We start from the raw sequence: 18,984 nt of genomic DNA, 5'->3' as shown, positions 1-18,984 counted from the left end.
TATTCATAATATATATATATAATATATGATATATATATATATAATATATTATATATATATATGTATGCAATGATAATTATACACGGTGTTTACAAGGATCATGATTTTAAACAATTTTCATGTTCGCGCAAAAACAAGTTTTAATGAACACTTTTCATAAAACAGTAGTTTCAACAAAGAAATTGCATTTTCAAAAATTCCTTTCAAACATGTTATTTTATCATTTAGAAACTTTCCCCATAAGTTTTAGCTATTTTGGAAATTGATTGATATTTTTAACAATATTTTTCAATCAAGCCCAAAAACCTGTATTTGACATGTATCAGTTTGCGGTCGATCCGCCACGGTCGAACCAGCGCAGTAGTTAATTTTCATAATATGGCCTTTTTGAAATCAATGGTCGAACCGTGACGGTCGGACCGTAGGCTCAAATCAGAGCTTTAAAAACTTACTGTTTTTGAAAAGTGTTCAGAAAACCTGTTTTTCGTGAACATGAAAATTGAACTATGACTTGTAAACTTGTATATATATATCATGCATACATTATATATATTATGAAATATGAAAGAGATGTAAACATGAAATAAAAGCTATTATACCAAAGTTTTATGAAAAGATCATTTGTATGATATAAACAGTCAAATTTGTGTTGTGTTTACATATTGAGTTTAAATATAATCATACAATATATGTAAGCAAACTAATCTTATACCTAGGTGAATGCACACACATGAACTTGAATCTTTAACTCTTGATCGCCGTGTGTTAAAATCCTGTAAAGAGAAAAACAAACCACAAAAACTAGAAAATATATTAGCTATAAATTGTTTGACAAATCATCATCAAAACCATAGGGCCAACAATCTCCCCCTTTTTGATGATGGCAAACAATTTATTTAATGATATGAAATTCATATGAATAAACCAAATAGATTATGTAGTTACATGTGAATAAACTACATACGACCATATAACTAAACAACATTACATATCTTTCCATTAACATGAATAAACCACTAAATTAAACCAAAAATATGTAGTTTTTCTCCCCCTTTGACAACATCAAAAAGGAAAAAAATATAGGAGCAACGCTCCCCCTGCATTCATGCATAGATTGAATAATTAATACTCCCCCTGTCAATTTGCATAAATGACATAACAATTAACAAGAAGAATATATATGGGAGCTACACATCCATAACCATCCATAAACATCATAAACATCCATAAACATCATAACTATTTTAACAACCTACTAAAACCAAATTTTTAACACAAAAAACATCCTTAACAGCCTGTTTTCACATTACATTGTTCAGAGGATCTAAAAGCCATAAAAAGATAGTCATAAGCTATCAAAACTACAATAAATAGAAATAGTTCCATAAGCCGCAAAGTTTTCAACCACAAACCATAAAGTTATTACAACTTCAAAATAAAAGACAAATATCCAGTTTAAGTTCAAAGTTTTCAACCACAAACCATAAAGTTATTACAACTTCAAAATAAAAGACAAATATCCAGTTTAAGTTCCACAAAACAAAGTTATTACAACTTCAAAATAAAAGACAAATATCCAGTTTAAGTTCCACAAAACATAAATCCATAGCGTCAAATATCAATCACCACCGTCATCAGATTCAGATGCTGAGCCAGATCCCGAACCAGAAGCAGATCCTTCTTCAGAGCCCTCTTCAGAACCAGTGTCAGAGCTGGAAGATGGATCCGGAATCCCAAGAGACTGACGTTGATAGCTAAGAAAAGTCCTAACATCCTTTTGAATACTTGAGACCTGAGTCTTAAGACGATCCAGTCGGTCAAAAACCTTAGAAGCTGAGATAGTGGAAGCTCTAGACCGAGAACGGGAAGATGATGGTTTTGTAGGATCAAATAAGGAGTCTGAAATTTGCATTCGGGAGAGAGAGACTCTATCAAAATATTCCATACTAGGATCAACTTTGGGTTCATGAGATAGAACAACACCGAAGTGTTGTAGAATAAGAGTGATGAAGCAACCAAACGGTAGAAACTTGAAATGCATACATGCTATGTTTTTGAGAAAAACGTTTGCCCAGTTTACTTTTATTTTGGCAAAAATGGCATATACAGCATTGACTTTGTCAGAAGCAAAGTGATCAAAGCTACCGGTCTTAGAATAAGATTCTGAGCAACAATACATACGATGATTTTGGCAGTGGGATTAAGTGATTTGTTGTTCATAGGGTAGGAGCAACCGGGCTTAAACATAATATCGTTCACATCATGATCGGTGTGATCAATAGACATAAGCTCAACGTCACTTGACGGGATCTTAAGGATTCCCGCAAGCTCGTTAGCAGAAAAAGATATAGAAATATTCTTAACAGATGTACTAATGGTTTGGAGACCATCAGCTGTAGATGTAACAGATAGGTTTGCATAAAATAGATAAATAAGAAATGGATATACGGAACCTTACGTTCAACATCTAACAAATCATGCAAACCAACAGCAGATAGGATTTCATGAATATTATAGATAGCTAATTCTTCATATTTGATATACCTAATAGGTAGAATTTTCAACTTACAAAGTTCCCTATATTTCTTAACTAGGGGTTTGAATAGTAGAAAATCCTCATAGTTAGAGGCAATAGATGATGATGAGGAACCAGTATCTTGCTTAGATTTCTTCCTAGGAGGCATTATAACAAGATAGGATCAACGATAGGATATGACAGATGAAATAGAAACCCTAGAATTGCTAGGAGGCATTATAACAAGATAGGATCAACGATAGGATATGACAGATGAAATAGAAACCCTAGAATTGGTAATAGAAACCCTAGAACAGAAATAGAACACAAGAATGAGAGAGGAGAGATTACCCAACAAGTTTCCCAAATGAGAATGAAGAACAGGTGATCCGCGGTCGATCGACGACGAGAGTGACGGGCGACCGTGGGGAAAATCTGATTTTTGGGGAAAATTTTCGAAATGAGGGAAAATGAAAGGGTCGGGTCTTAGAGAAGAAGAAGGAACGGCTAGGATCAGTTCATAAATAGGATCAAAGGTGGTGAGTGATTCGGGTTTAGAAAAGTAACCAAATAAAAACCGAAACCCGATAACAAAATAAAACCAAAACTATAAAATTCCCTCGCGGTTGGCCGCGAAAACCATAGAAACTTTTACGGTCGACCGTGGCGGTCGACCGCAAGAAAAATAAAGGTAAAATCATTGTAAAATATGAATTTTTATGAAAATTTTCATTTTGGACCTTAATAAAAATTGTTTTATCAGATATATATTTATGTAAAAAGCTTTTAGCTATTAAATCATGAAAATATTTTATTTTAGCTTAATAAAAAAGAAAAATCAACATTTAAGCTCAAAAACCAATTATTCAAAAAACAAGGCAAAATTTTGAAATAAAGCTCATTTTGGTACCCAAATCATTTTGGTACCAATAACATTTGGGACATGACCCCTATCATGTAAATCCAAGGCCCTAGGGTTATGAACCCGTTTGGGCGTATTTTGTGCACCGATATGGTCAAAACAAAAATCGTAAACATGACCCATGCGATTGCAATTTGTGCAATGTAAGGGTTTGAATGGTTTGCGTTGACCGAAATGATGTGCACGTGGTTCATTTGTAAAAATAGATTTTTCTTTGTAATTATTTTGCAAACGAGAATTTCTTTTCAAATCGAAACAAAACATGGCCAAATGACCAAAACGACCACAATAATCATATTTGTACACATGAGTATGTTTATGATTTACACTATGTGTGTGTACATGTGTATGTGATGAAGAAGCTTGATGGGATACACAATCATGAATAGGCTTGTCAATCTTTTGTGCATTATGACAAAATTAGGCTAAATGGCCTTTAAGACCGCAAATAGAACATTTGTGAATTTTATCATACATGTGTGCATAGTGAATAGGTTTCTTAGAAGAATTAATATTGAATTTTGAACACAAGTCCATAAGCTTTTTGTTATTAGCAATACAAGTGTTTAGTGTTGAATCTAAGGTAGATATTAGTTTTCTCATTCGATTCAACTCATCATTGTGCATACAAGCATTGCTACTAGAAGTAGGATAAACATGATTATTTAATTTATCTACTTCTAACATGGCATCATATTTTTTATGAAGCAAACTAGCATTTTCTAATCTCAAATTTTCATTGCATGCTTTAAGAATTATATTTTCATTTGCAATGAAATTAAACTTAGTGACTAGTGTTTCATGAGTGGATTTTATATTCACATACTTACTTTTTACATCAATATAGCAATTGTGTAATTTTTCAATCTCAAGAGCAAGCTTATCAAAAGTAATAACACCATCGTTGTCAAGCTCGCATACCTCACTAGGGTTATCACCTAGTGGTAGTGTACATGGAGATGAGGCTTCTTTAAAACTCAAAACGAGATTTTCCAACGCTTGTTGAATAGCCTCCAAGTCCCCTTGATGTGCTTCAATGAATTTTCATAAGATGTAAGCACTATCAAAATGAGCAAATTTGTTAGAAAAAGATGAGTGAAAGGCACTGAGCAAATATTCTAGTGTAAGCACTATCAAAATGAGCAAATTTGTTAGAAAAAGATGAGTGAAAGGCACTGAGCAAATATTCTAACAAAAGCTTGTTCATATTAAACATTCTTTTATCATCTTTATTCCACTTGGATTTTTCTGAAGTGGGAATAATATAAGCATCCTCAATAATTTCCCATAAATAAAATTGTTTAGATTAAACAAAAAGTTTGAATCTAACACGCAATTGAGCATGGGGGGAAATATCCAAATGAGGAGCAACATTAATAGCATAACCTAAACTAGATGCATCATACATATCTATAATGATTATATGTAAGAAGCAAAATGTAATCAACACTAGATTAGCACAAAAATGATAACTTGGATCTTTAACTCAAGGCGATTAGTCCTTAAATAAAATAGCACCGAGCTCTGATACCAATTGTTAGACCCTAGAGGGGGGTGATTAGGGTCTTATGCTAATCTAATCCCGATTAAATTCCAATTAAAATAATATTGATTAATTTGTTCTTACAAGAATTGTAGTAGATAGATATGAACAAGTATGATATGAATAAGCATAAATAAAATATACGCTAAGCAAACACAAACACACGGTATGTTTATGAGGTTCGGTCACCACGACCTACGTCCCCGCTCCTCACCTCGAGGAGATCTCTACTATCACAATCCGGTTTGGAAGCCGGAACTTCTACACACTCGGTTTACAAGTTTATCGAAAACTCTCACACAACAAACATTATGCAATCACATTTTACACACTAAGTGTAGGAACCTAGCCAGTGTCCTCCTCCTTAAGTGCTCGGATACAACATCTCCCTAGGTTCGTCAACCGACGTCACTCCTATTGGATTCGACCTCGTCTCATGCCTCACACTTCTCTCGGTGTACAAGTGTATTATAAGTGATACTCACAATAATGGTTAAATATAATGGTTTTTCCTCGATAACAAATAAGAACGCAATGAAGCTCACTCTCACTAAATCACACACCGCTACCCAACAATATATAGTATGGAAATATTATAAGCTCAATACAGTATGTGTGATATCAGTGAATAGAAAATATACAACTCAATTTAAATATAGCTAAGCTATAAAAATAAATCAATAAGCTATATAGAAAGGAGTTTAGAAAACTTCTCAATAAACAAGAAGAACAGTAGACGATGATGAGGATATGATCCTCAGTTGAAATTGAAAGCCTCTTCTTGTTGTAGAAAACTTCTTTTGAAATAGACTAACGAAATCAGCTTAAACAGCTCTTAATCTTTTGTTAAAAACTTATTGTAAAACAAACTCTTGGTTATGGAAAGAGGAAGGCACTGGGATATTTATACCCACTCAAGACATCAGCCAAAACAACATTGAAAAGACCAAAATAGCCCCAGAGAATCAAATAAAAAAATAACCATTGGAAAGCAATCATCGGTTCGGCAGTCGACCGTGAGAAACTGACGGTCGACCGCGAAGCACAAAATACAGTACAAACAGCTTTGAAATACTGGCGGTCGATCGCGGTGGTCGACCGAGAAAGTCTCTGGATTGAGCCACGGTCGACCATCACGGTCGACCGCGATTCAATAAAAGGCATATTATAAAAATTAACTACTGGCGGTCGACCGTGGCGGTCGACCGCAAACTAATACATGTCAAAATACAGGTTTTGGGCTAATTTCGAAATACGTTAAAAATATCAAATCAATTCCAAAAATAGTAAAACTTTGGAGAAAGTTTCTAAATGATAAAATAAACATGTCTGAAAATGAATTTTTGAAAATGTAATTTTCGTTTGTGAAAACTCACTGTTTTTGAAAAGTGTTCATAAAACCTGTTTTGCGCGAACATGAAAATTAAAATATGACTTGTAACCACTTGTATATATACCATGCATATATTATATATATATTATGAAATATGAAAGAGATGTAAACATGAAATAAAAGCTATTTTACCAAAGTTTGATGAAAAGTTCATTTGTATGATATAAACAGTCAAATTTGTGCTGTGTTTACATATTGAGCTTAAATATAATCATATGATATATGTAAGCAAACTAATCTTATACCTAGGTGAATGCACACACATGAACTTGAATCTTTAACTTTTGATCGCCGTGTGTTGAAATCCTGTAAAGAGAAAAACAAACCACAAAAACTAGAAAATATATTAGCTATAAATTGGCCGTGTGTTGAAATCCTGTAAAGAGAAAAACAAACCACAAAAACTAGAAAATATATTAGCTATAAATTGTTTGACAAATCCACAAAAACTAGAAAATATATTAGCTATAAATTGTTTGACAAATCATCATCAAAACCATAGGGCCAACACGTATATCTCTGTGTTTGTGATTGGTTTGTCGTATATTAGTTTTGAATTATGCTCGTGTGTGGTTGGTTATTCTTCTCCCGTGCTTATGACTTATTTAGTAAGCGAGCACACTTCCGCATAGGTGCACGACAATTGATATCAGAGCACAACAATTAGTATCAAAGCTCAGATTTTAGATCTAGGGTTTCAGCATTAGGTGGAGGAAGATTCGTCGTGAAAGCTTGGTTAGGCTTCGATGGAGATATGATTTGAAGTTGTCGTTGGAGATCTATCTTTCCTCGTGTGGTTAGGAGTTCTATTTGGAATCCAATCTAGGGTTCAGTTGGGTAATTTCTTATTCCTTTCAAAGTTTGAATATTTCTTTACAATTTGGAGTTTGCGAGTATGGGTGAAGAAGTTGGTGAAAGCAGCAAGATGGTGAGTACAGTCCAAGTTGGTTTTCAGAACACCAAAATTAGTGTGATGAAGTATGACGGCAAGATCAACTTTGGTTTGTGGATGAGTGACGTTCAAGATGAGCTCAATGCTCAGAATTTGGAGGAGGGCAATCATTGTCCAAGAGAGACCACCAAAATATGAAGAGGCGATATGTGAAAAGATGAATATGAACGCTTGTGGAGTGATCAGATCCTGTTTAGAACAGGAATTAAAGTATGATGTGATTGGGGTGACGTCTACAATAAAGATGTGGGAAATTCTCAACAATAAGTACCTTACGAAGAGTGTTGAGAACCGTTTGCACTTACTGTGAAGATTATTCAGATTTCAGATGTCCTAAGGTATCTCACTAGAGGCTCATGTGAACAACTACACTAAGTTATTATCGGACTTGGTGAATTTTGATGAGAAAATATCGGATGAGTACAAGACGATTATTTTGTTAGGCTCCTTACCGGATGAGGAGTATGATACCTTCGTGCTCACTTTGTTGAATGGAAGGTCTTCTATCAACTATAGTGAAGTTACTAATGCTTTGACAAACTATGATTTGAGAAGGAAGAACAAAGAGACTACCCGCGCTAGTACTTCAGGAGAGGCATTGTCGACGAGAGGTAGAAGCCCATATCCAAAAAATGATAATAGAGGAAGGTCAAAGTCAAGAGGTTGTCACTAGCTAGGAAAGAACCAATGTGCATTCTGCAAGAAGCAGGGACATTGGAAGAAAGATTGTCTAAAGATCAAGGAGAAGGAGAATAGCAAGAAGAAGGACCCGAAGGCCAATGAGGTGAATGTTGCGAAAGGCAATAATTCCGATGATTCGAGCTTTTCTCTATTGATTACTCCGGAGGTGAACTACTTGGATGCATCAGATTGGATGCTTGATTCTGGCCCTACTTATCATGTGACTGTTAGACCCTAGAGGGGGGTGATTAGGGTCTTATGCTAATCTAATCTGATTAAATACCAATTAAAATTAATTAATAGGTTATCCTAGCAAGTATGAAATACAACAATGTATATAAGCTAGGATAAGCAATATGAACAACAAGATATATCCTAACAAAGAGATATAGGCAATGTATGTGCAAGGATATATAAACTCAAGGGTAAACAATCTAAACTAGATAGTGGGCAATATAATCAACAAGCAATATACAAAGGCGATATAAGATATGAACATAAAAGGAAGTGCGCCAATGCAATCACAAACAAATAATATGATTACGGAGTTCGGTCCCCACGACCTACGTCTCCGCTCCTCACCTCGAGAAGATCTCCACTATCACAACCGGGTTTTCTACGTTCACCCGAACAACGTTTACACCTCACAATACAATCACTATGCAATCACACCTCACACACTAAGTGTTGGTCCTAGCCCGTGTCCTCCTCCTCAAGTGCTCGGTTACAACCTCTCCCTAGGCACGTCAACCGACGCCACTCCTCTTGGATTCGACCCCGTCTCTCACCACACACTTCTCTCGGTGTACAAGTGTATTACAAGTGAATCCTCACAATTAGGCTCAATACAAAGTGTTTGTTCTCTACAATGAATGAGAACGAATTATAAGCTCACTCTCTAAGTTACACAATCCCACAACCCAATTATACTATGAATGTAAATACAATAAGCTCAATGGTTGTGTGTGTACAAAGAGATAAATAAAATCAATTAAACTAAACTCAATATAAATCTAGCTTATGGAAATTATAATCAAAATAATAAATTGCTAGATGAGTTTAGAAACACTTCTCTAAAGATGACAAGAGAGTGGGAGAAGAGTGAATGCTCAAACACCAAAGGATGATCTCCACTTATTCTTATGAAATTTGCTTCACAAACAAAACTCTTAAACACTCTTTTAAACAAACACAAAACACCCTTAAACTTGTTTAAACTATTCTCTTGGTTGGGTTGAAAGAGAACAGCAATAGGGTATTTATACCCACTCAAAAACTTAGTCAAAACCCCTAACAAAAGATAAAAACAGCCCAGCAAACAGCTCAGAAAAATAGCCGTTGGAAGCCAACGGATACATTGGCGGGCGGCCCTCGGAAATATCGGTCGACCGACGGAGAGTAAAAACACGAAGAACTGTTCTGGACCATCGTCGGTCGACCGGTGCGGTCGACCGCATCGGTCGACCGACCAACTCTCTGCTGCACGCTGACGAAAAGACAAACGAGCGGTCGACCGGTGCGGTCGACCGAAAACTGATATAACAGAAAACTGATTCTGAAAGCTGTTTTTCTGAATTTAAAACACTGTTTAAAAATATCAAATAAATTCCAAAAAATATAAAACTTTGGGGAATGATTATAGACATGATAATAAACATGCTACAGTGACTGGTTTCGAAAAAGGACTTCCCAAATGAAAAATATCATTATTTTATAAAATAGTCCAAAACATGAAAATATGAGATACTTGAATTTTGATGTTTTGACATAAACCAACTTTTGAAACTTTGTGAAATATTTTTATAGACTTAGTAAAACATGTATAAACTGATATTAAAGTCTATAAACTAATAAGATAATATTTTCACAAAATTACATATTCTATGCAATAAGTACTAAAACACAATAGAGTATGAAATATGTAATTTCATATATATAACCATAAAAACTCAAAAACATATGTATGTATATATATAACTATATATATACATAGAAACCAAAACATATGTATATATATATAACTTGAGCTTAGAAACCAAATACGTGTGTGTATATGATATTGAGCTTAGAGTATCTAACACACATAATATAAAATCTAAACTAGATTACCCAAGCTATGATCTTGATCTTCATTGTAGCTCAACTTGGTACACGTGCGGATGAAGCTTGAACTTGATCTTTAACTTTGAATTGCAAGGCTTCACCGACATTCCGCCAACCTCCTTTGGATATGATCATTGAAGCTCTATTCCATCCATCCTCCAACCGTGTTGTTTGTCTATAATAAATAAGAAAACACAAATACTAGACAAATAATATTAGTAGTAAATTGTTTGTTAAACATCATCAAAACAAGAAGGCCAACAATCTCCCCCTTTTTGATGATGACAAACAATTTACAAAAAGAAATATATGCATGAAGGAAATGAATATATAATTTATAATTCACATGCATATAAACAAGAAAGAATACACTCACAATATTTCTCCCCCTTTGACAACATCAAAAAGGGGACAAAAAGAATAAGAGAGCGAAAGCTCCCCCTATCAATAAGCATAGGTGAGTATAAAAAAAGATATAGGGATTGCTCCCCCTATCAAAATACCATATGGAGAATATGAAAAAAAGATCATGGCAAATATGTGAGCAAGCATAAAAGATATGCTAACAATCACTCACATTCAAACAATAATGAGAACACATACCATAAATCGAATTGTTTAGATCTAACAAATATGTTAAATCTAGAACACCATTGGTCATATGGGAGATTATCTATTTTAGGAGCAACAATAGGATCATAGCCTAAACAAGATGCACAATGTATGTCCATAATAAGAAAATGTATGCAAGCAAGATACAAATAAAATCAAAACAAGATTAGTACAATAAGCTAACTTGGATCTTTAACTCAAGGCGATTAGACATTAAATTAAAGAGCACCAAGCTCTGATACCAATTGTTAGACCCTAGAGGGGGGTGATTAGGGTCTTATGCTAATCTAATCCAATTAAATGCCAATTAAAATTAATTAATAAGTTAATGTAAAACTTTGGGGAATAATTGTAGACATGATAATAAACATGCTACAATCATTCTTGTATCCGGTAAACATGATTTGGGAATAAACACCCAATAAACCCGGAGGGTTATATAAACACAAACCTCTCATCAAAATCAAGACTAATAATTATGAAAACAAAAGATTTGATAAAAACAATTATTTTCATAACAAAAAGATTTTAAAATGTAATTTTCAAAACCAAGAAAAAGAAAAAGTAAAAGTACAAAAATTCTTGGTTTAAAAATTATTTTGACACCCAAGAATTCTTGGTGCCGGATTGGTTAGGGACATGACCCCTATCAATAAGGCTCAAAACCCTAAGGTTATGAACCCTCTTGGGCACATATGGTGCACGAACACGGTCAAAATAAAAATTGTGTAAATGACCTTTCCGATTGCAATTAGTGCAATGAAAGATGCCCATTTGATTTTGTTGACCATAAACATGTGCACGAGAAACATTAGAAACATTTGCAAACATGGATGATCTTTTAAAATTATTTTGCAAATGTGAAACTCTCTTTAAATCAAAACAAAATTTAGCCAAATGACCAAATAGACAACAATGATCATATTTAAACACATGAGCATGCTTATGATGAACATGATGAGTATGTGCATGTGTATGTGAAAAATGTGATGATGAAGCTTGATGAGATGCACAAGAAGGATTAATATGAGCCGTAGTGGGTTTTTGTGCATCATAGCAAAATCTAGCAAGATGGCCTTTACGACCGTAATTTATGCATTTGTAGACTTTACTATACACGTGTGCATGATGAATAGGATGTTTAGATGTTTTAGCATGAGATTTAGCACACATGTCCATAAGCTTGTTATTATTGACAATGCATGATTTAAGAGTTGAATCTAAAGATGAAATGCGATTTTTAATATTATTCAACTCATCATTAGGCACATATACATTAGCATTAGAAGTAGAACATAAAGAATTAAACTCATTTCTAATGTTCTCTACTTCTAATATGGCATTGTTCTTAGCATGAGATAAGCTAGAAATGGATGAGGTCAATTTTTCATTTTCCAAATTTAATAAGTCATTGTTTTCTTTAAGCATAGTATTTTCTTTTGCAATGACATCAAATTTGGAACCTAGCAACTCATGATCGGATTTCAAACTAACATGCTTGCTTTTCAAATCTATAAAATTATTATGCAACTTAGTATAGGCATGCATTAATCTATCATATGCACAAGCGAGTTCATTGATGGATATATCACTATCGGATTCCGAATCGCTTACCACACTAGGGCTATCGCCTAGTGGCCGTGTGCATGATGATGCTCCACACTCACTTGAAGAATAATCCTCCAAACTACGTCGGATTTCCTCCAAGTTGCCTTGATGTGCTTCTATGAATTTCCATAAATTGTAAGCACTATCAAAATGAGCAAATTTGTTAGAAAAGGATGAGTCAAAGGCATTAAGCAAATATTCTAACAAAAGCTTGTTCATATTAAACATTCTTTTATCATTGCTACTCCACTTAGATTTTTCCGAAGTGGGTATAATATAAGCATTTTCAATAACTTCCCATAAATCGGATTGTTTAGATCTAACAAATATGTTAAATCTAGAACACCATTGGTCATAGGGGAGATTATCTATTTTAGGAGCAACAATAGGATCATAGCCTAAACAAGATGCACAATGTATGTCCATAATAAGAAAATGTATGCAAGCAAGATACAAATAAAGCTCAAAAATAGATTAGCACAATAAGCTAACTTGGATCTTTAACTCAAGGCGATTAGACCTTAAATCAAAGAGCACCAAGCTCTGATACCAATTGTTAGACCCTAGAGGGGGGGTGATTAGGGTCTTATGCTAATCTAATCCGATTAAATACCAATTAAAACTAATTAATAAGTTATCCTAGCAAGTATAAAATACAACAATGTATATGAGCTAGGATAAGCAATATGAACAACAAGATATATCCTAACAAAGAGATATAGGCAATGTATGTGCAAGGATATATAAACACAAGGGTAAACAATCTAAAGTGCAAGGATATATAAACTCAAGGGTAAACAATCTAAACTAGATAGTGGGCAATATAATCAACAAGCAATATACAAAGGCAATATAAGATATGAACATAAAAGGAAGTGCGCCAATGCAATCACAAACAAATAATATGATTACGGAGTTCGGTCCCCACGACCTACGTCTCCGCTCCTCACCTCGAGGAGATCTCCACTATCACAACCGGGTTTTCTACGTTCACCCGAACAACGTTTACACCTCACAATACAATCACTATGCAATCACACCTCACACACTAAGTGTTGGTCCTAGCCCGTGTCCTCCTCCTCAAGTGCTCGGTTACAACCTCTCCCTAGGCACGTCAACCGACGCCACTCCTCTTGGATTCGACCCCGTCTCTCACCACACACTTCTCTCGGTGTACAAGTGTATTACAAGTGAATCCTCACAATTAGGCTCAATACAAAGTGTTTGTTCTCTACAATGAATGAGAACGAATTATAAGCTCACTCTCTAAGTTACACAATCCCACAACCCAATTATACTATGAATGTAAATACAATAAGCTCAATGGTTGTGTGTGTAAAAAGAGATAATAAATCAAAACTAAACTCAATGTAGTTCTAGCTTAATAACAATGATAATCAAATATATAAAAAAGCTAGAAATAGAGTTTAGAAAACTTCTCAATATATCAAAGATGACAAGAGAGTGGGAGAAGAGTGAATGCTCAAACACCAAAGGATGATTTCCACTTGCTCTTGTGAAATTTGCTTCACAAACAAAACTCTTAAACACTCTTTTAAACAAACACAAAACACCCTTAAATTTGTTTAAACTATTCTCTTGGTTGGGTTGAAAGAGAACAGCAATAGGGTATTTATACCCACTCAAAAACCCAGTCAAAACCCCTAACAAAAGACAAAAATAGCCCCAGCAAACAGCTCAGAAAAATAGCCGTTGGAAGCCAACGGATACATTGGCGGGGGGCCCGAAATTCCAGCGGTCGACCGATGGAGACTGATATAACAGAAAACTGATTCTGAAAGCTGTTTTCTGAATTTAAAACACTGTTTAAAAATATCAAACAAATTCCAAAAAATGTAAAACTTTGGGGAATGATTGTAGACATGATAATAAACATGCTACAGTAACTGGTTTTAAAAAAGGACTTCCCAAATGAAAAATATCATTATTTTACAAAATAGTCCAAAACATGAAAATATGAGATACTTGAATTTTGATGTTTTGACATAAACCAACTTTTGAAACTTTGTGAAATATTTTTATAGACTTAGTAAAACATGTATAAACTGATGTTGAAGTCTATAAACTAATAAGATAATATTTTCACAAAATTACATATTCTATGCAATAAGTACTAAAACACAATAGAGTATGAAATATGTAATTTCATATATATAACCATAAAAACTCAAAAACATATGTATGTATATATATAACTATATATATACATAGAAACCAAAACATATGTATATATATATATAACTATATATATATACACGAAGAAACCAATAAATGTGTGTGTATATGATATTGAGCTTAGAGTATCTAACACACATAATATAAAATCTAAACTAGATTACCCAAGCTATGATCTTGATCTTCATTGTAGCTCAACTTGGTACACGTACGGATGAAGCTTGAACTTGATCTTTAACTTTGAATTGCAAGGCTTCACCGACATTCCGCCAACCTCCTTTGGATATGATCGTTGAAGCTCTATTCCATCCATCCTCCAACCATGTTGTTTGTCTATAATAAATAAGAAAACACAAATACTAGACAAACAACATTAGTGGTAAATTGTTTGTTAAACATCATCAAAACAAGAAGGCCAACAGTGACTCCTAGGCGAGATTGGTTTTCATCATTTGAGAGACTCGATGGGGGTGTTGTTGTCATGAGAAATGATCAATCCTGTGACATTTGTGGGATAGGTACTATAAGGATTCAGATGCATGATGGAGTAGTCCATGAATTAAAGGAGGTGAGATTTGTTCCTCAATTGAAGAAGAATCTTATCTCAGTTGGAGCTTTGGAGATGAAGAGATTCAAGGTGACATTTGAGGATGCAGTAGTAAAGGTTACTAAGGAATCTTTGGTGGTGATGAAGTGAGTTCACAGTCGGAACTTGTATTATCTGAAGGGGAGAACCGTGATTGGCCAGGTTGCTTCAGCTATTTCAGAGGTGGACATTAGCAGACTTTGGCATTACAGATTGGGGCACACAGGAGAGAAGTCACTGTAGGCGCTGTGTAAGCAGGGGCTATTGAAGGGAGCCAAGAGTGAAAAAGTTGAGTTCTGTGAGCATTGTGTATTTGGTAAGAAGACGAAGGTGAAGTTCAGGATAACCATTCATAGAACGAGAGGCATCCTGAATTATGTGCACACAGATGTTTGGGATCTCACCAAGACTGCATCACTTGGTGGTAGACATTGGTTCGTCACGTTTGTTGATGACTATTATAGACGTTATTGGGTGTACACTATGACGAATAAGAGTGAAGTCCTAGATATATTTGTGGAGTGGAAGAAGAGGTTAGAACTGCAGACTGGGAGAAAAATCAAAATGTTACGATCCGACAATGGTGGTGAGTACACATCAGACCCTTTCAGCAGCTATGTCGAGACGAGGGTATAAAGAGACACTTCACAGTTAGTCATACATCACAGCAGAATAGGGTGACAGAGAGGTTAAATCGGTCTTTGTTAGAAAAGATACGATGTTTGTTGGCGCGTAGTGGTTTGGAGAAGATTTTTTGGGCTGAGGCACTTTCATATGCGAGTCGCCTCATTAACAGACTGCCTTCATTTGCGATTGAGGGGAAGACCCCTATGAAGATATGGTCGGGAGAGCCGGCACACGATTATGACCAGGTCAAGTTATTTGGGTGTCATGCATACTATCATGTGAAGACTGATAAGTTAGAACCTCGAGCTAGGAAGATCATATTTGTAGGATTCAAGCGCGGTGTCAAGGAATACAAGCTTTGGGATCCAGTTGATAGGAAGATTGTGCTGAGTAGAGACGCCATGTTCGATGAGGCTATTATCTTGAAGCTTCCCAGCTCTTATCAGATGGAGAGTGACCCGTCGGAGGAAATATCGCAGGTGGTGAAGATCGATGCAGCTCCACATTGTCCAGATGGTACAGTATCCATTAGAGTACCGACTGAGGTGATGCCAGGCGAGCACGGTGATAACAAGGAGGATACGGGTACAATTGTACAGGATCAGGGACCGACGGGTCAGGTTCAGGATTCTATTACGGTTCGGAGACAGAGGAGAGACATACGGATGCCAGCATGGTATACCGACATAGTAGTTGTATATGCACTTCCGGTAGAGAGTATCGATGAGTTAGTCTCTACTATATTCAGAGAGACCGAGCAGAGTTCGGAGGCTGATTCGTGGCAGGTGGCTATGCAGGAGGAGATAGACTCTCTTCACAAGAACGATACATGAGAGCTTGTTGAGCTTCCAAAGGGGTGGAAGGCAATTGGTTACAAGTGGGTATACACGAAGAAGGAGAGCATTGAGAGCACTCCATTTATGTTCAAGGCTAGGTTGGTTGCGAAGGGCTATGCACATGAGGAAGGTATTGATTATAATGACGTTTTCTCTCCGGTGGTGAAGTATTCTCCGATTCAGATTTTGATAGCTTTGGTGGCACAATATGGATTGGAGTTAGATCAGTTAGATGTGAAGATGACATTTTTTCATGGTGATCTTGATAAAAATATATATATGACTCATCCATTGAGATTCCGAGCTGTACGGAAGGAAAACCTAATTTGTAGGTTGAAGAAATCGCTATACGGTTTGAAACAGTCTCCTCGACAGTGGTATAGACGATTCGATGGTTTTATGCTTGTTCATTCATACACTCGGAGCTAGTTTGATCCTTGCGTGTATTTTCACAAGTAAGGAGGTGTGTACATCTATTTGTTGCTCTATGTTAATGACATGTTGGTTGCCTCCATTTACAGGTCTTATATAGATGAGTTGAAGGCACAATTTTCAAAGGAGTTTGAGATAAAAAATTTGGGTGAGGCTAAGCATATTTTGGGAATAGAGATCGACAGAGACAAAGAGAATGGCAGAATTTATTTGACACGGGTGGCTTATTTGAAGAAGGTTCTATAGCGATTTCATGTTAGCATGGATACGAAGCCAGTAAGTGTACCTTTGGGATCCCATTTGAAGCTTTCAGCTGACCTCTCACCGAAGACAGTCAAGATCAAGAGTTGATATCGAAGACTCTATATGCGAGCGTGGTTAGGAGCTTGATATACGCGATGGTATGTACGAGGCCAGATTTATCACATGCGGTGAGCATGGTTTCGAAATACATGCATGATCCAGGAGTGTGTCATTGGGACGCCATGAGATGGATTTTAAGGTACATTCGAGGTACGCTCAATGTTAATTTGGTTTATGAGCGGGACACTACAGGTGGGCAGTTGTACATTGGCTATGTTGATTCGGATTATGCCGAAGATTTAGATAAACGTCGGTCTACAACGGGGTATGTGTTTACTTTGACCCATACGTCGGCATGTTAGAGATGCACCTTACAGTCTATGGTGGCTTTGTCTACGATGAAGGTAGAGTATATGGCGATAACAGAGGCTGTGAAGGAGGTTATTTGGCTTCAAGAATTTTTGGAGGAACTTGGTATATCGCAACGGTCCATCACTATTTATTATGATAGTATGAGTGCTATCTATTTGGCGAAGAATCAGGTTTTTCATGCAAGGACGAAGCACATTGATGTTCTTAAAGATGGCGATGTGGAGATTGTGAAGGTCCATACGAAGGATAATCTGACGGATATGCTCACTAAGGTGGTTCCGAGCAACAAGTTTGATCATTGTTGAAACTTGTTGCACATTCGTGATTGTTGAGGTCATTGACGGCCATTTGGATAAACTACGGGCGGCCTGATTCCTTGGGAGAGGGGGTACGTAGGCAACCATATTGGTGCAGATGAAGTTGGTGAGACGACGCATTGGTGCTCATGTTAGTATCAGCTCAGTTTTAGGAATACTTCGTCGATGTGGAGAATTGTTGAATAACAGGTTCCTAATCTGTTTTGATAACAGGTTATTAGGATTCATAATCTATTTTAGTAACATGATTCTTAATCTGTTTTGGTAACAGGTTATTAGGATTCCTAAATTGTTTTGTTTTTTATTTTAGAATTCCTAGTCTGTTTTGGTTTTAGGTTTTCTATATATATGGAACGCCTTAGAAAAGATTAGGATCATCAAAAAGAGGAGAGTTGTAATCAGAGATTAGAGAGACTTTTTGAGCATTGTGAGAGGGAGATATTGTGAGCAAGTTGAGAGCTTTGGTCGAGAGTTAGTTTGTGAGTTTTGTGAGATTGTAACCCTTTGTACTCTCCTTGATTTAGTGGAATCTTCTCATCCTCTCCCCGTGGACGTAGGCAAATTACCGAACAACGTATATCTCTGTGTTTGTGATTGATCTATCGTATTTTGGTTTTGGATTGTGCTCGTGTGTGGTTGGTTATTCTTCTCCCGTGCTTACGACTTATTTGATGAGCAAGCACGCTTCCGCATAAGCGCGTGACAATTGGCATCAGAGCACAACATGTCATACACTAATGCAGTGTATCTTTAAGTTAAATGATATATTGATATGTTTTAAAAGGTTTGGGATTTTAAAGAATCACTTAATTAACTCTTGACGAAGCTAGTATGTCAGACTCCAAGCATCTTTTAGCTTTTAAAGTGAGATACTAATTCTCATTATTAGTTTATATTGGAATTACTCAACATTTTTACTTTCTTCTGAAATTTAATAGTCTAACTGGTTAAAGCTAGAGGGCTTCTTCTATTTCTAAGTTTTTAAG

The sequence above is a fragment of the Asparagus officinalis genome, chromosome 8 (assembly GCF_001876935.1).
Source record: "Asparagus officinalis chromosome 8, Aspof.V1, whole genome shotgun sequence".
Lineage (NCBI taxonomy): Eukaryota > Viridiplantae > Streptophyta > Magnoliopsida > Asparagales > Asparagaceae > Asparagus > Asparagus officinalis.
Note: the sequence above shows the minus strand (reverse complement) of the source record.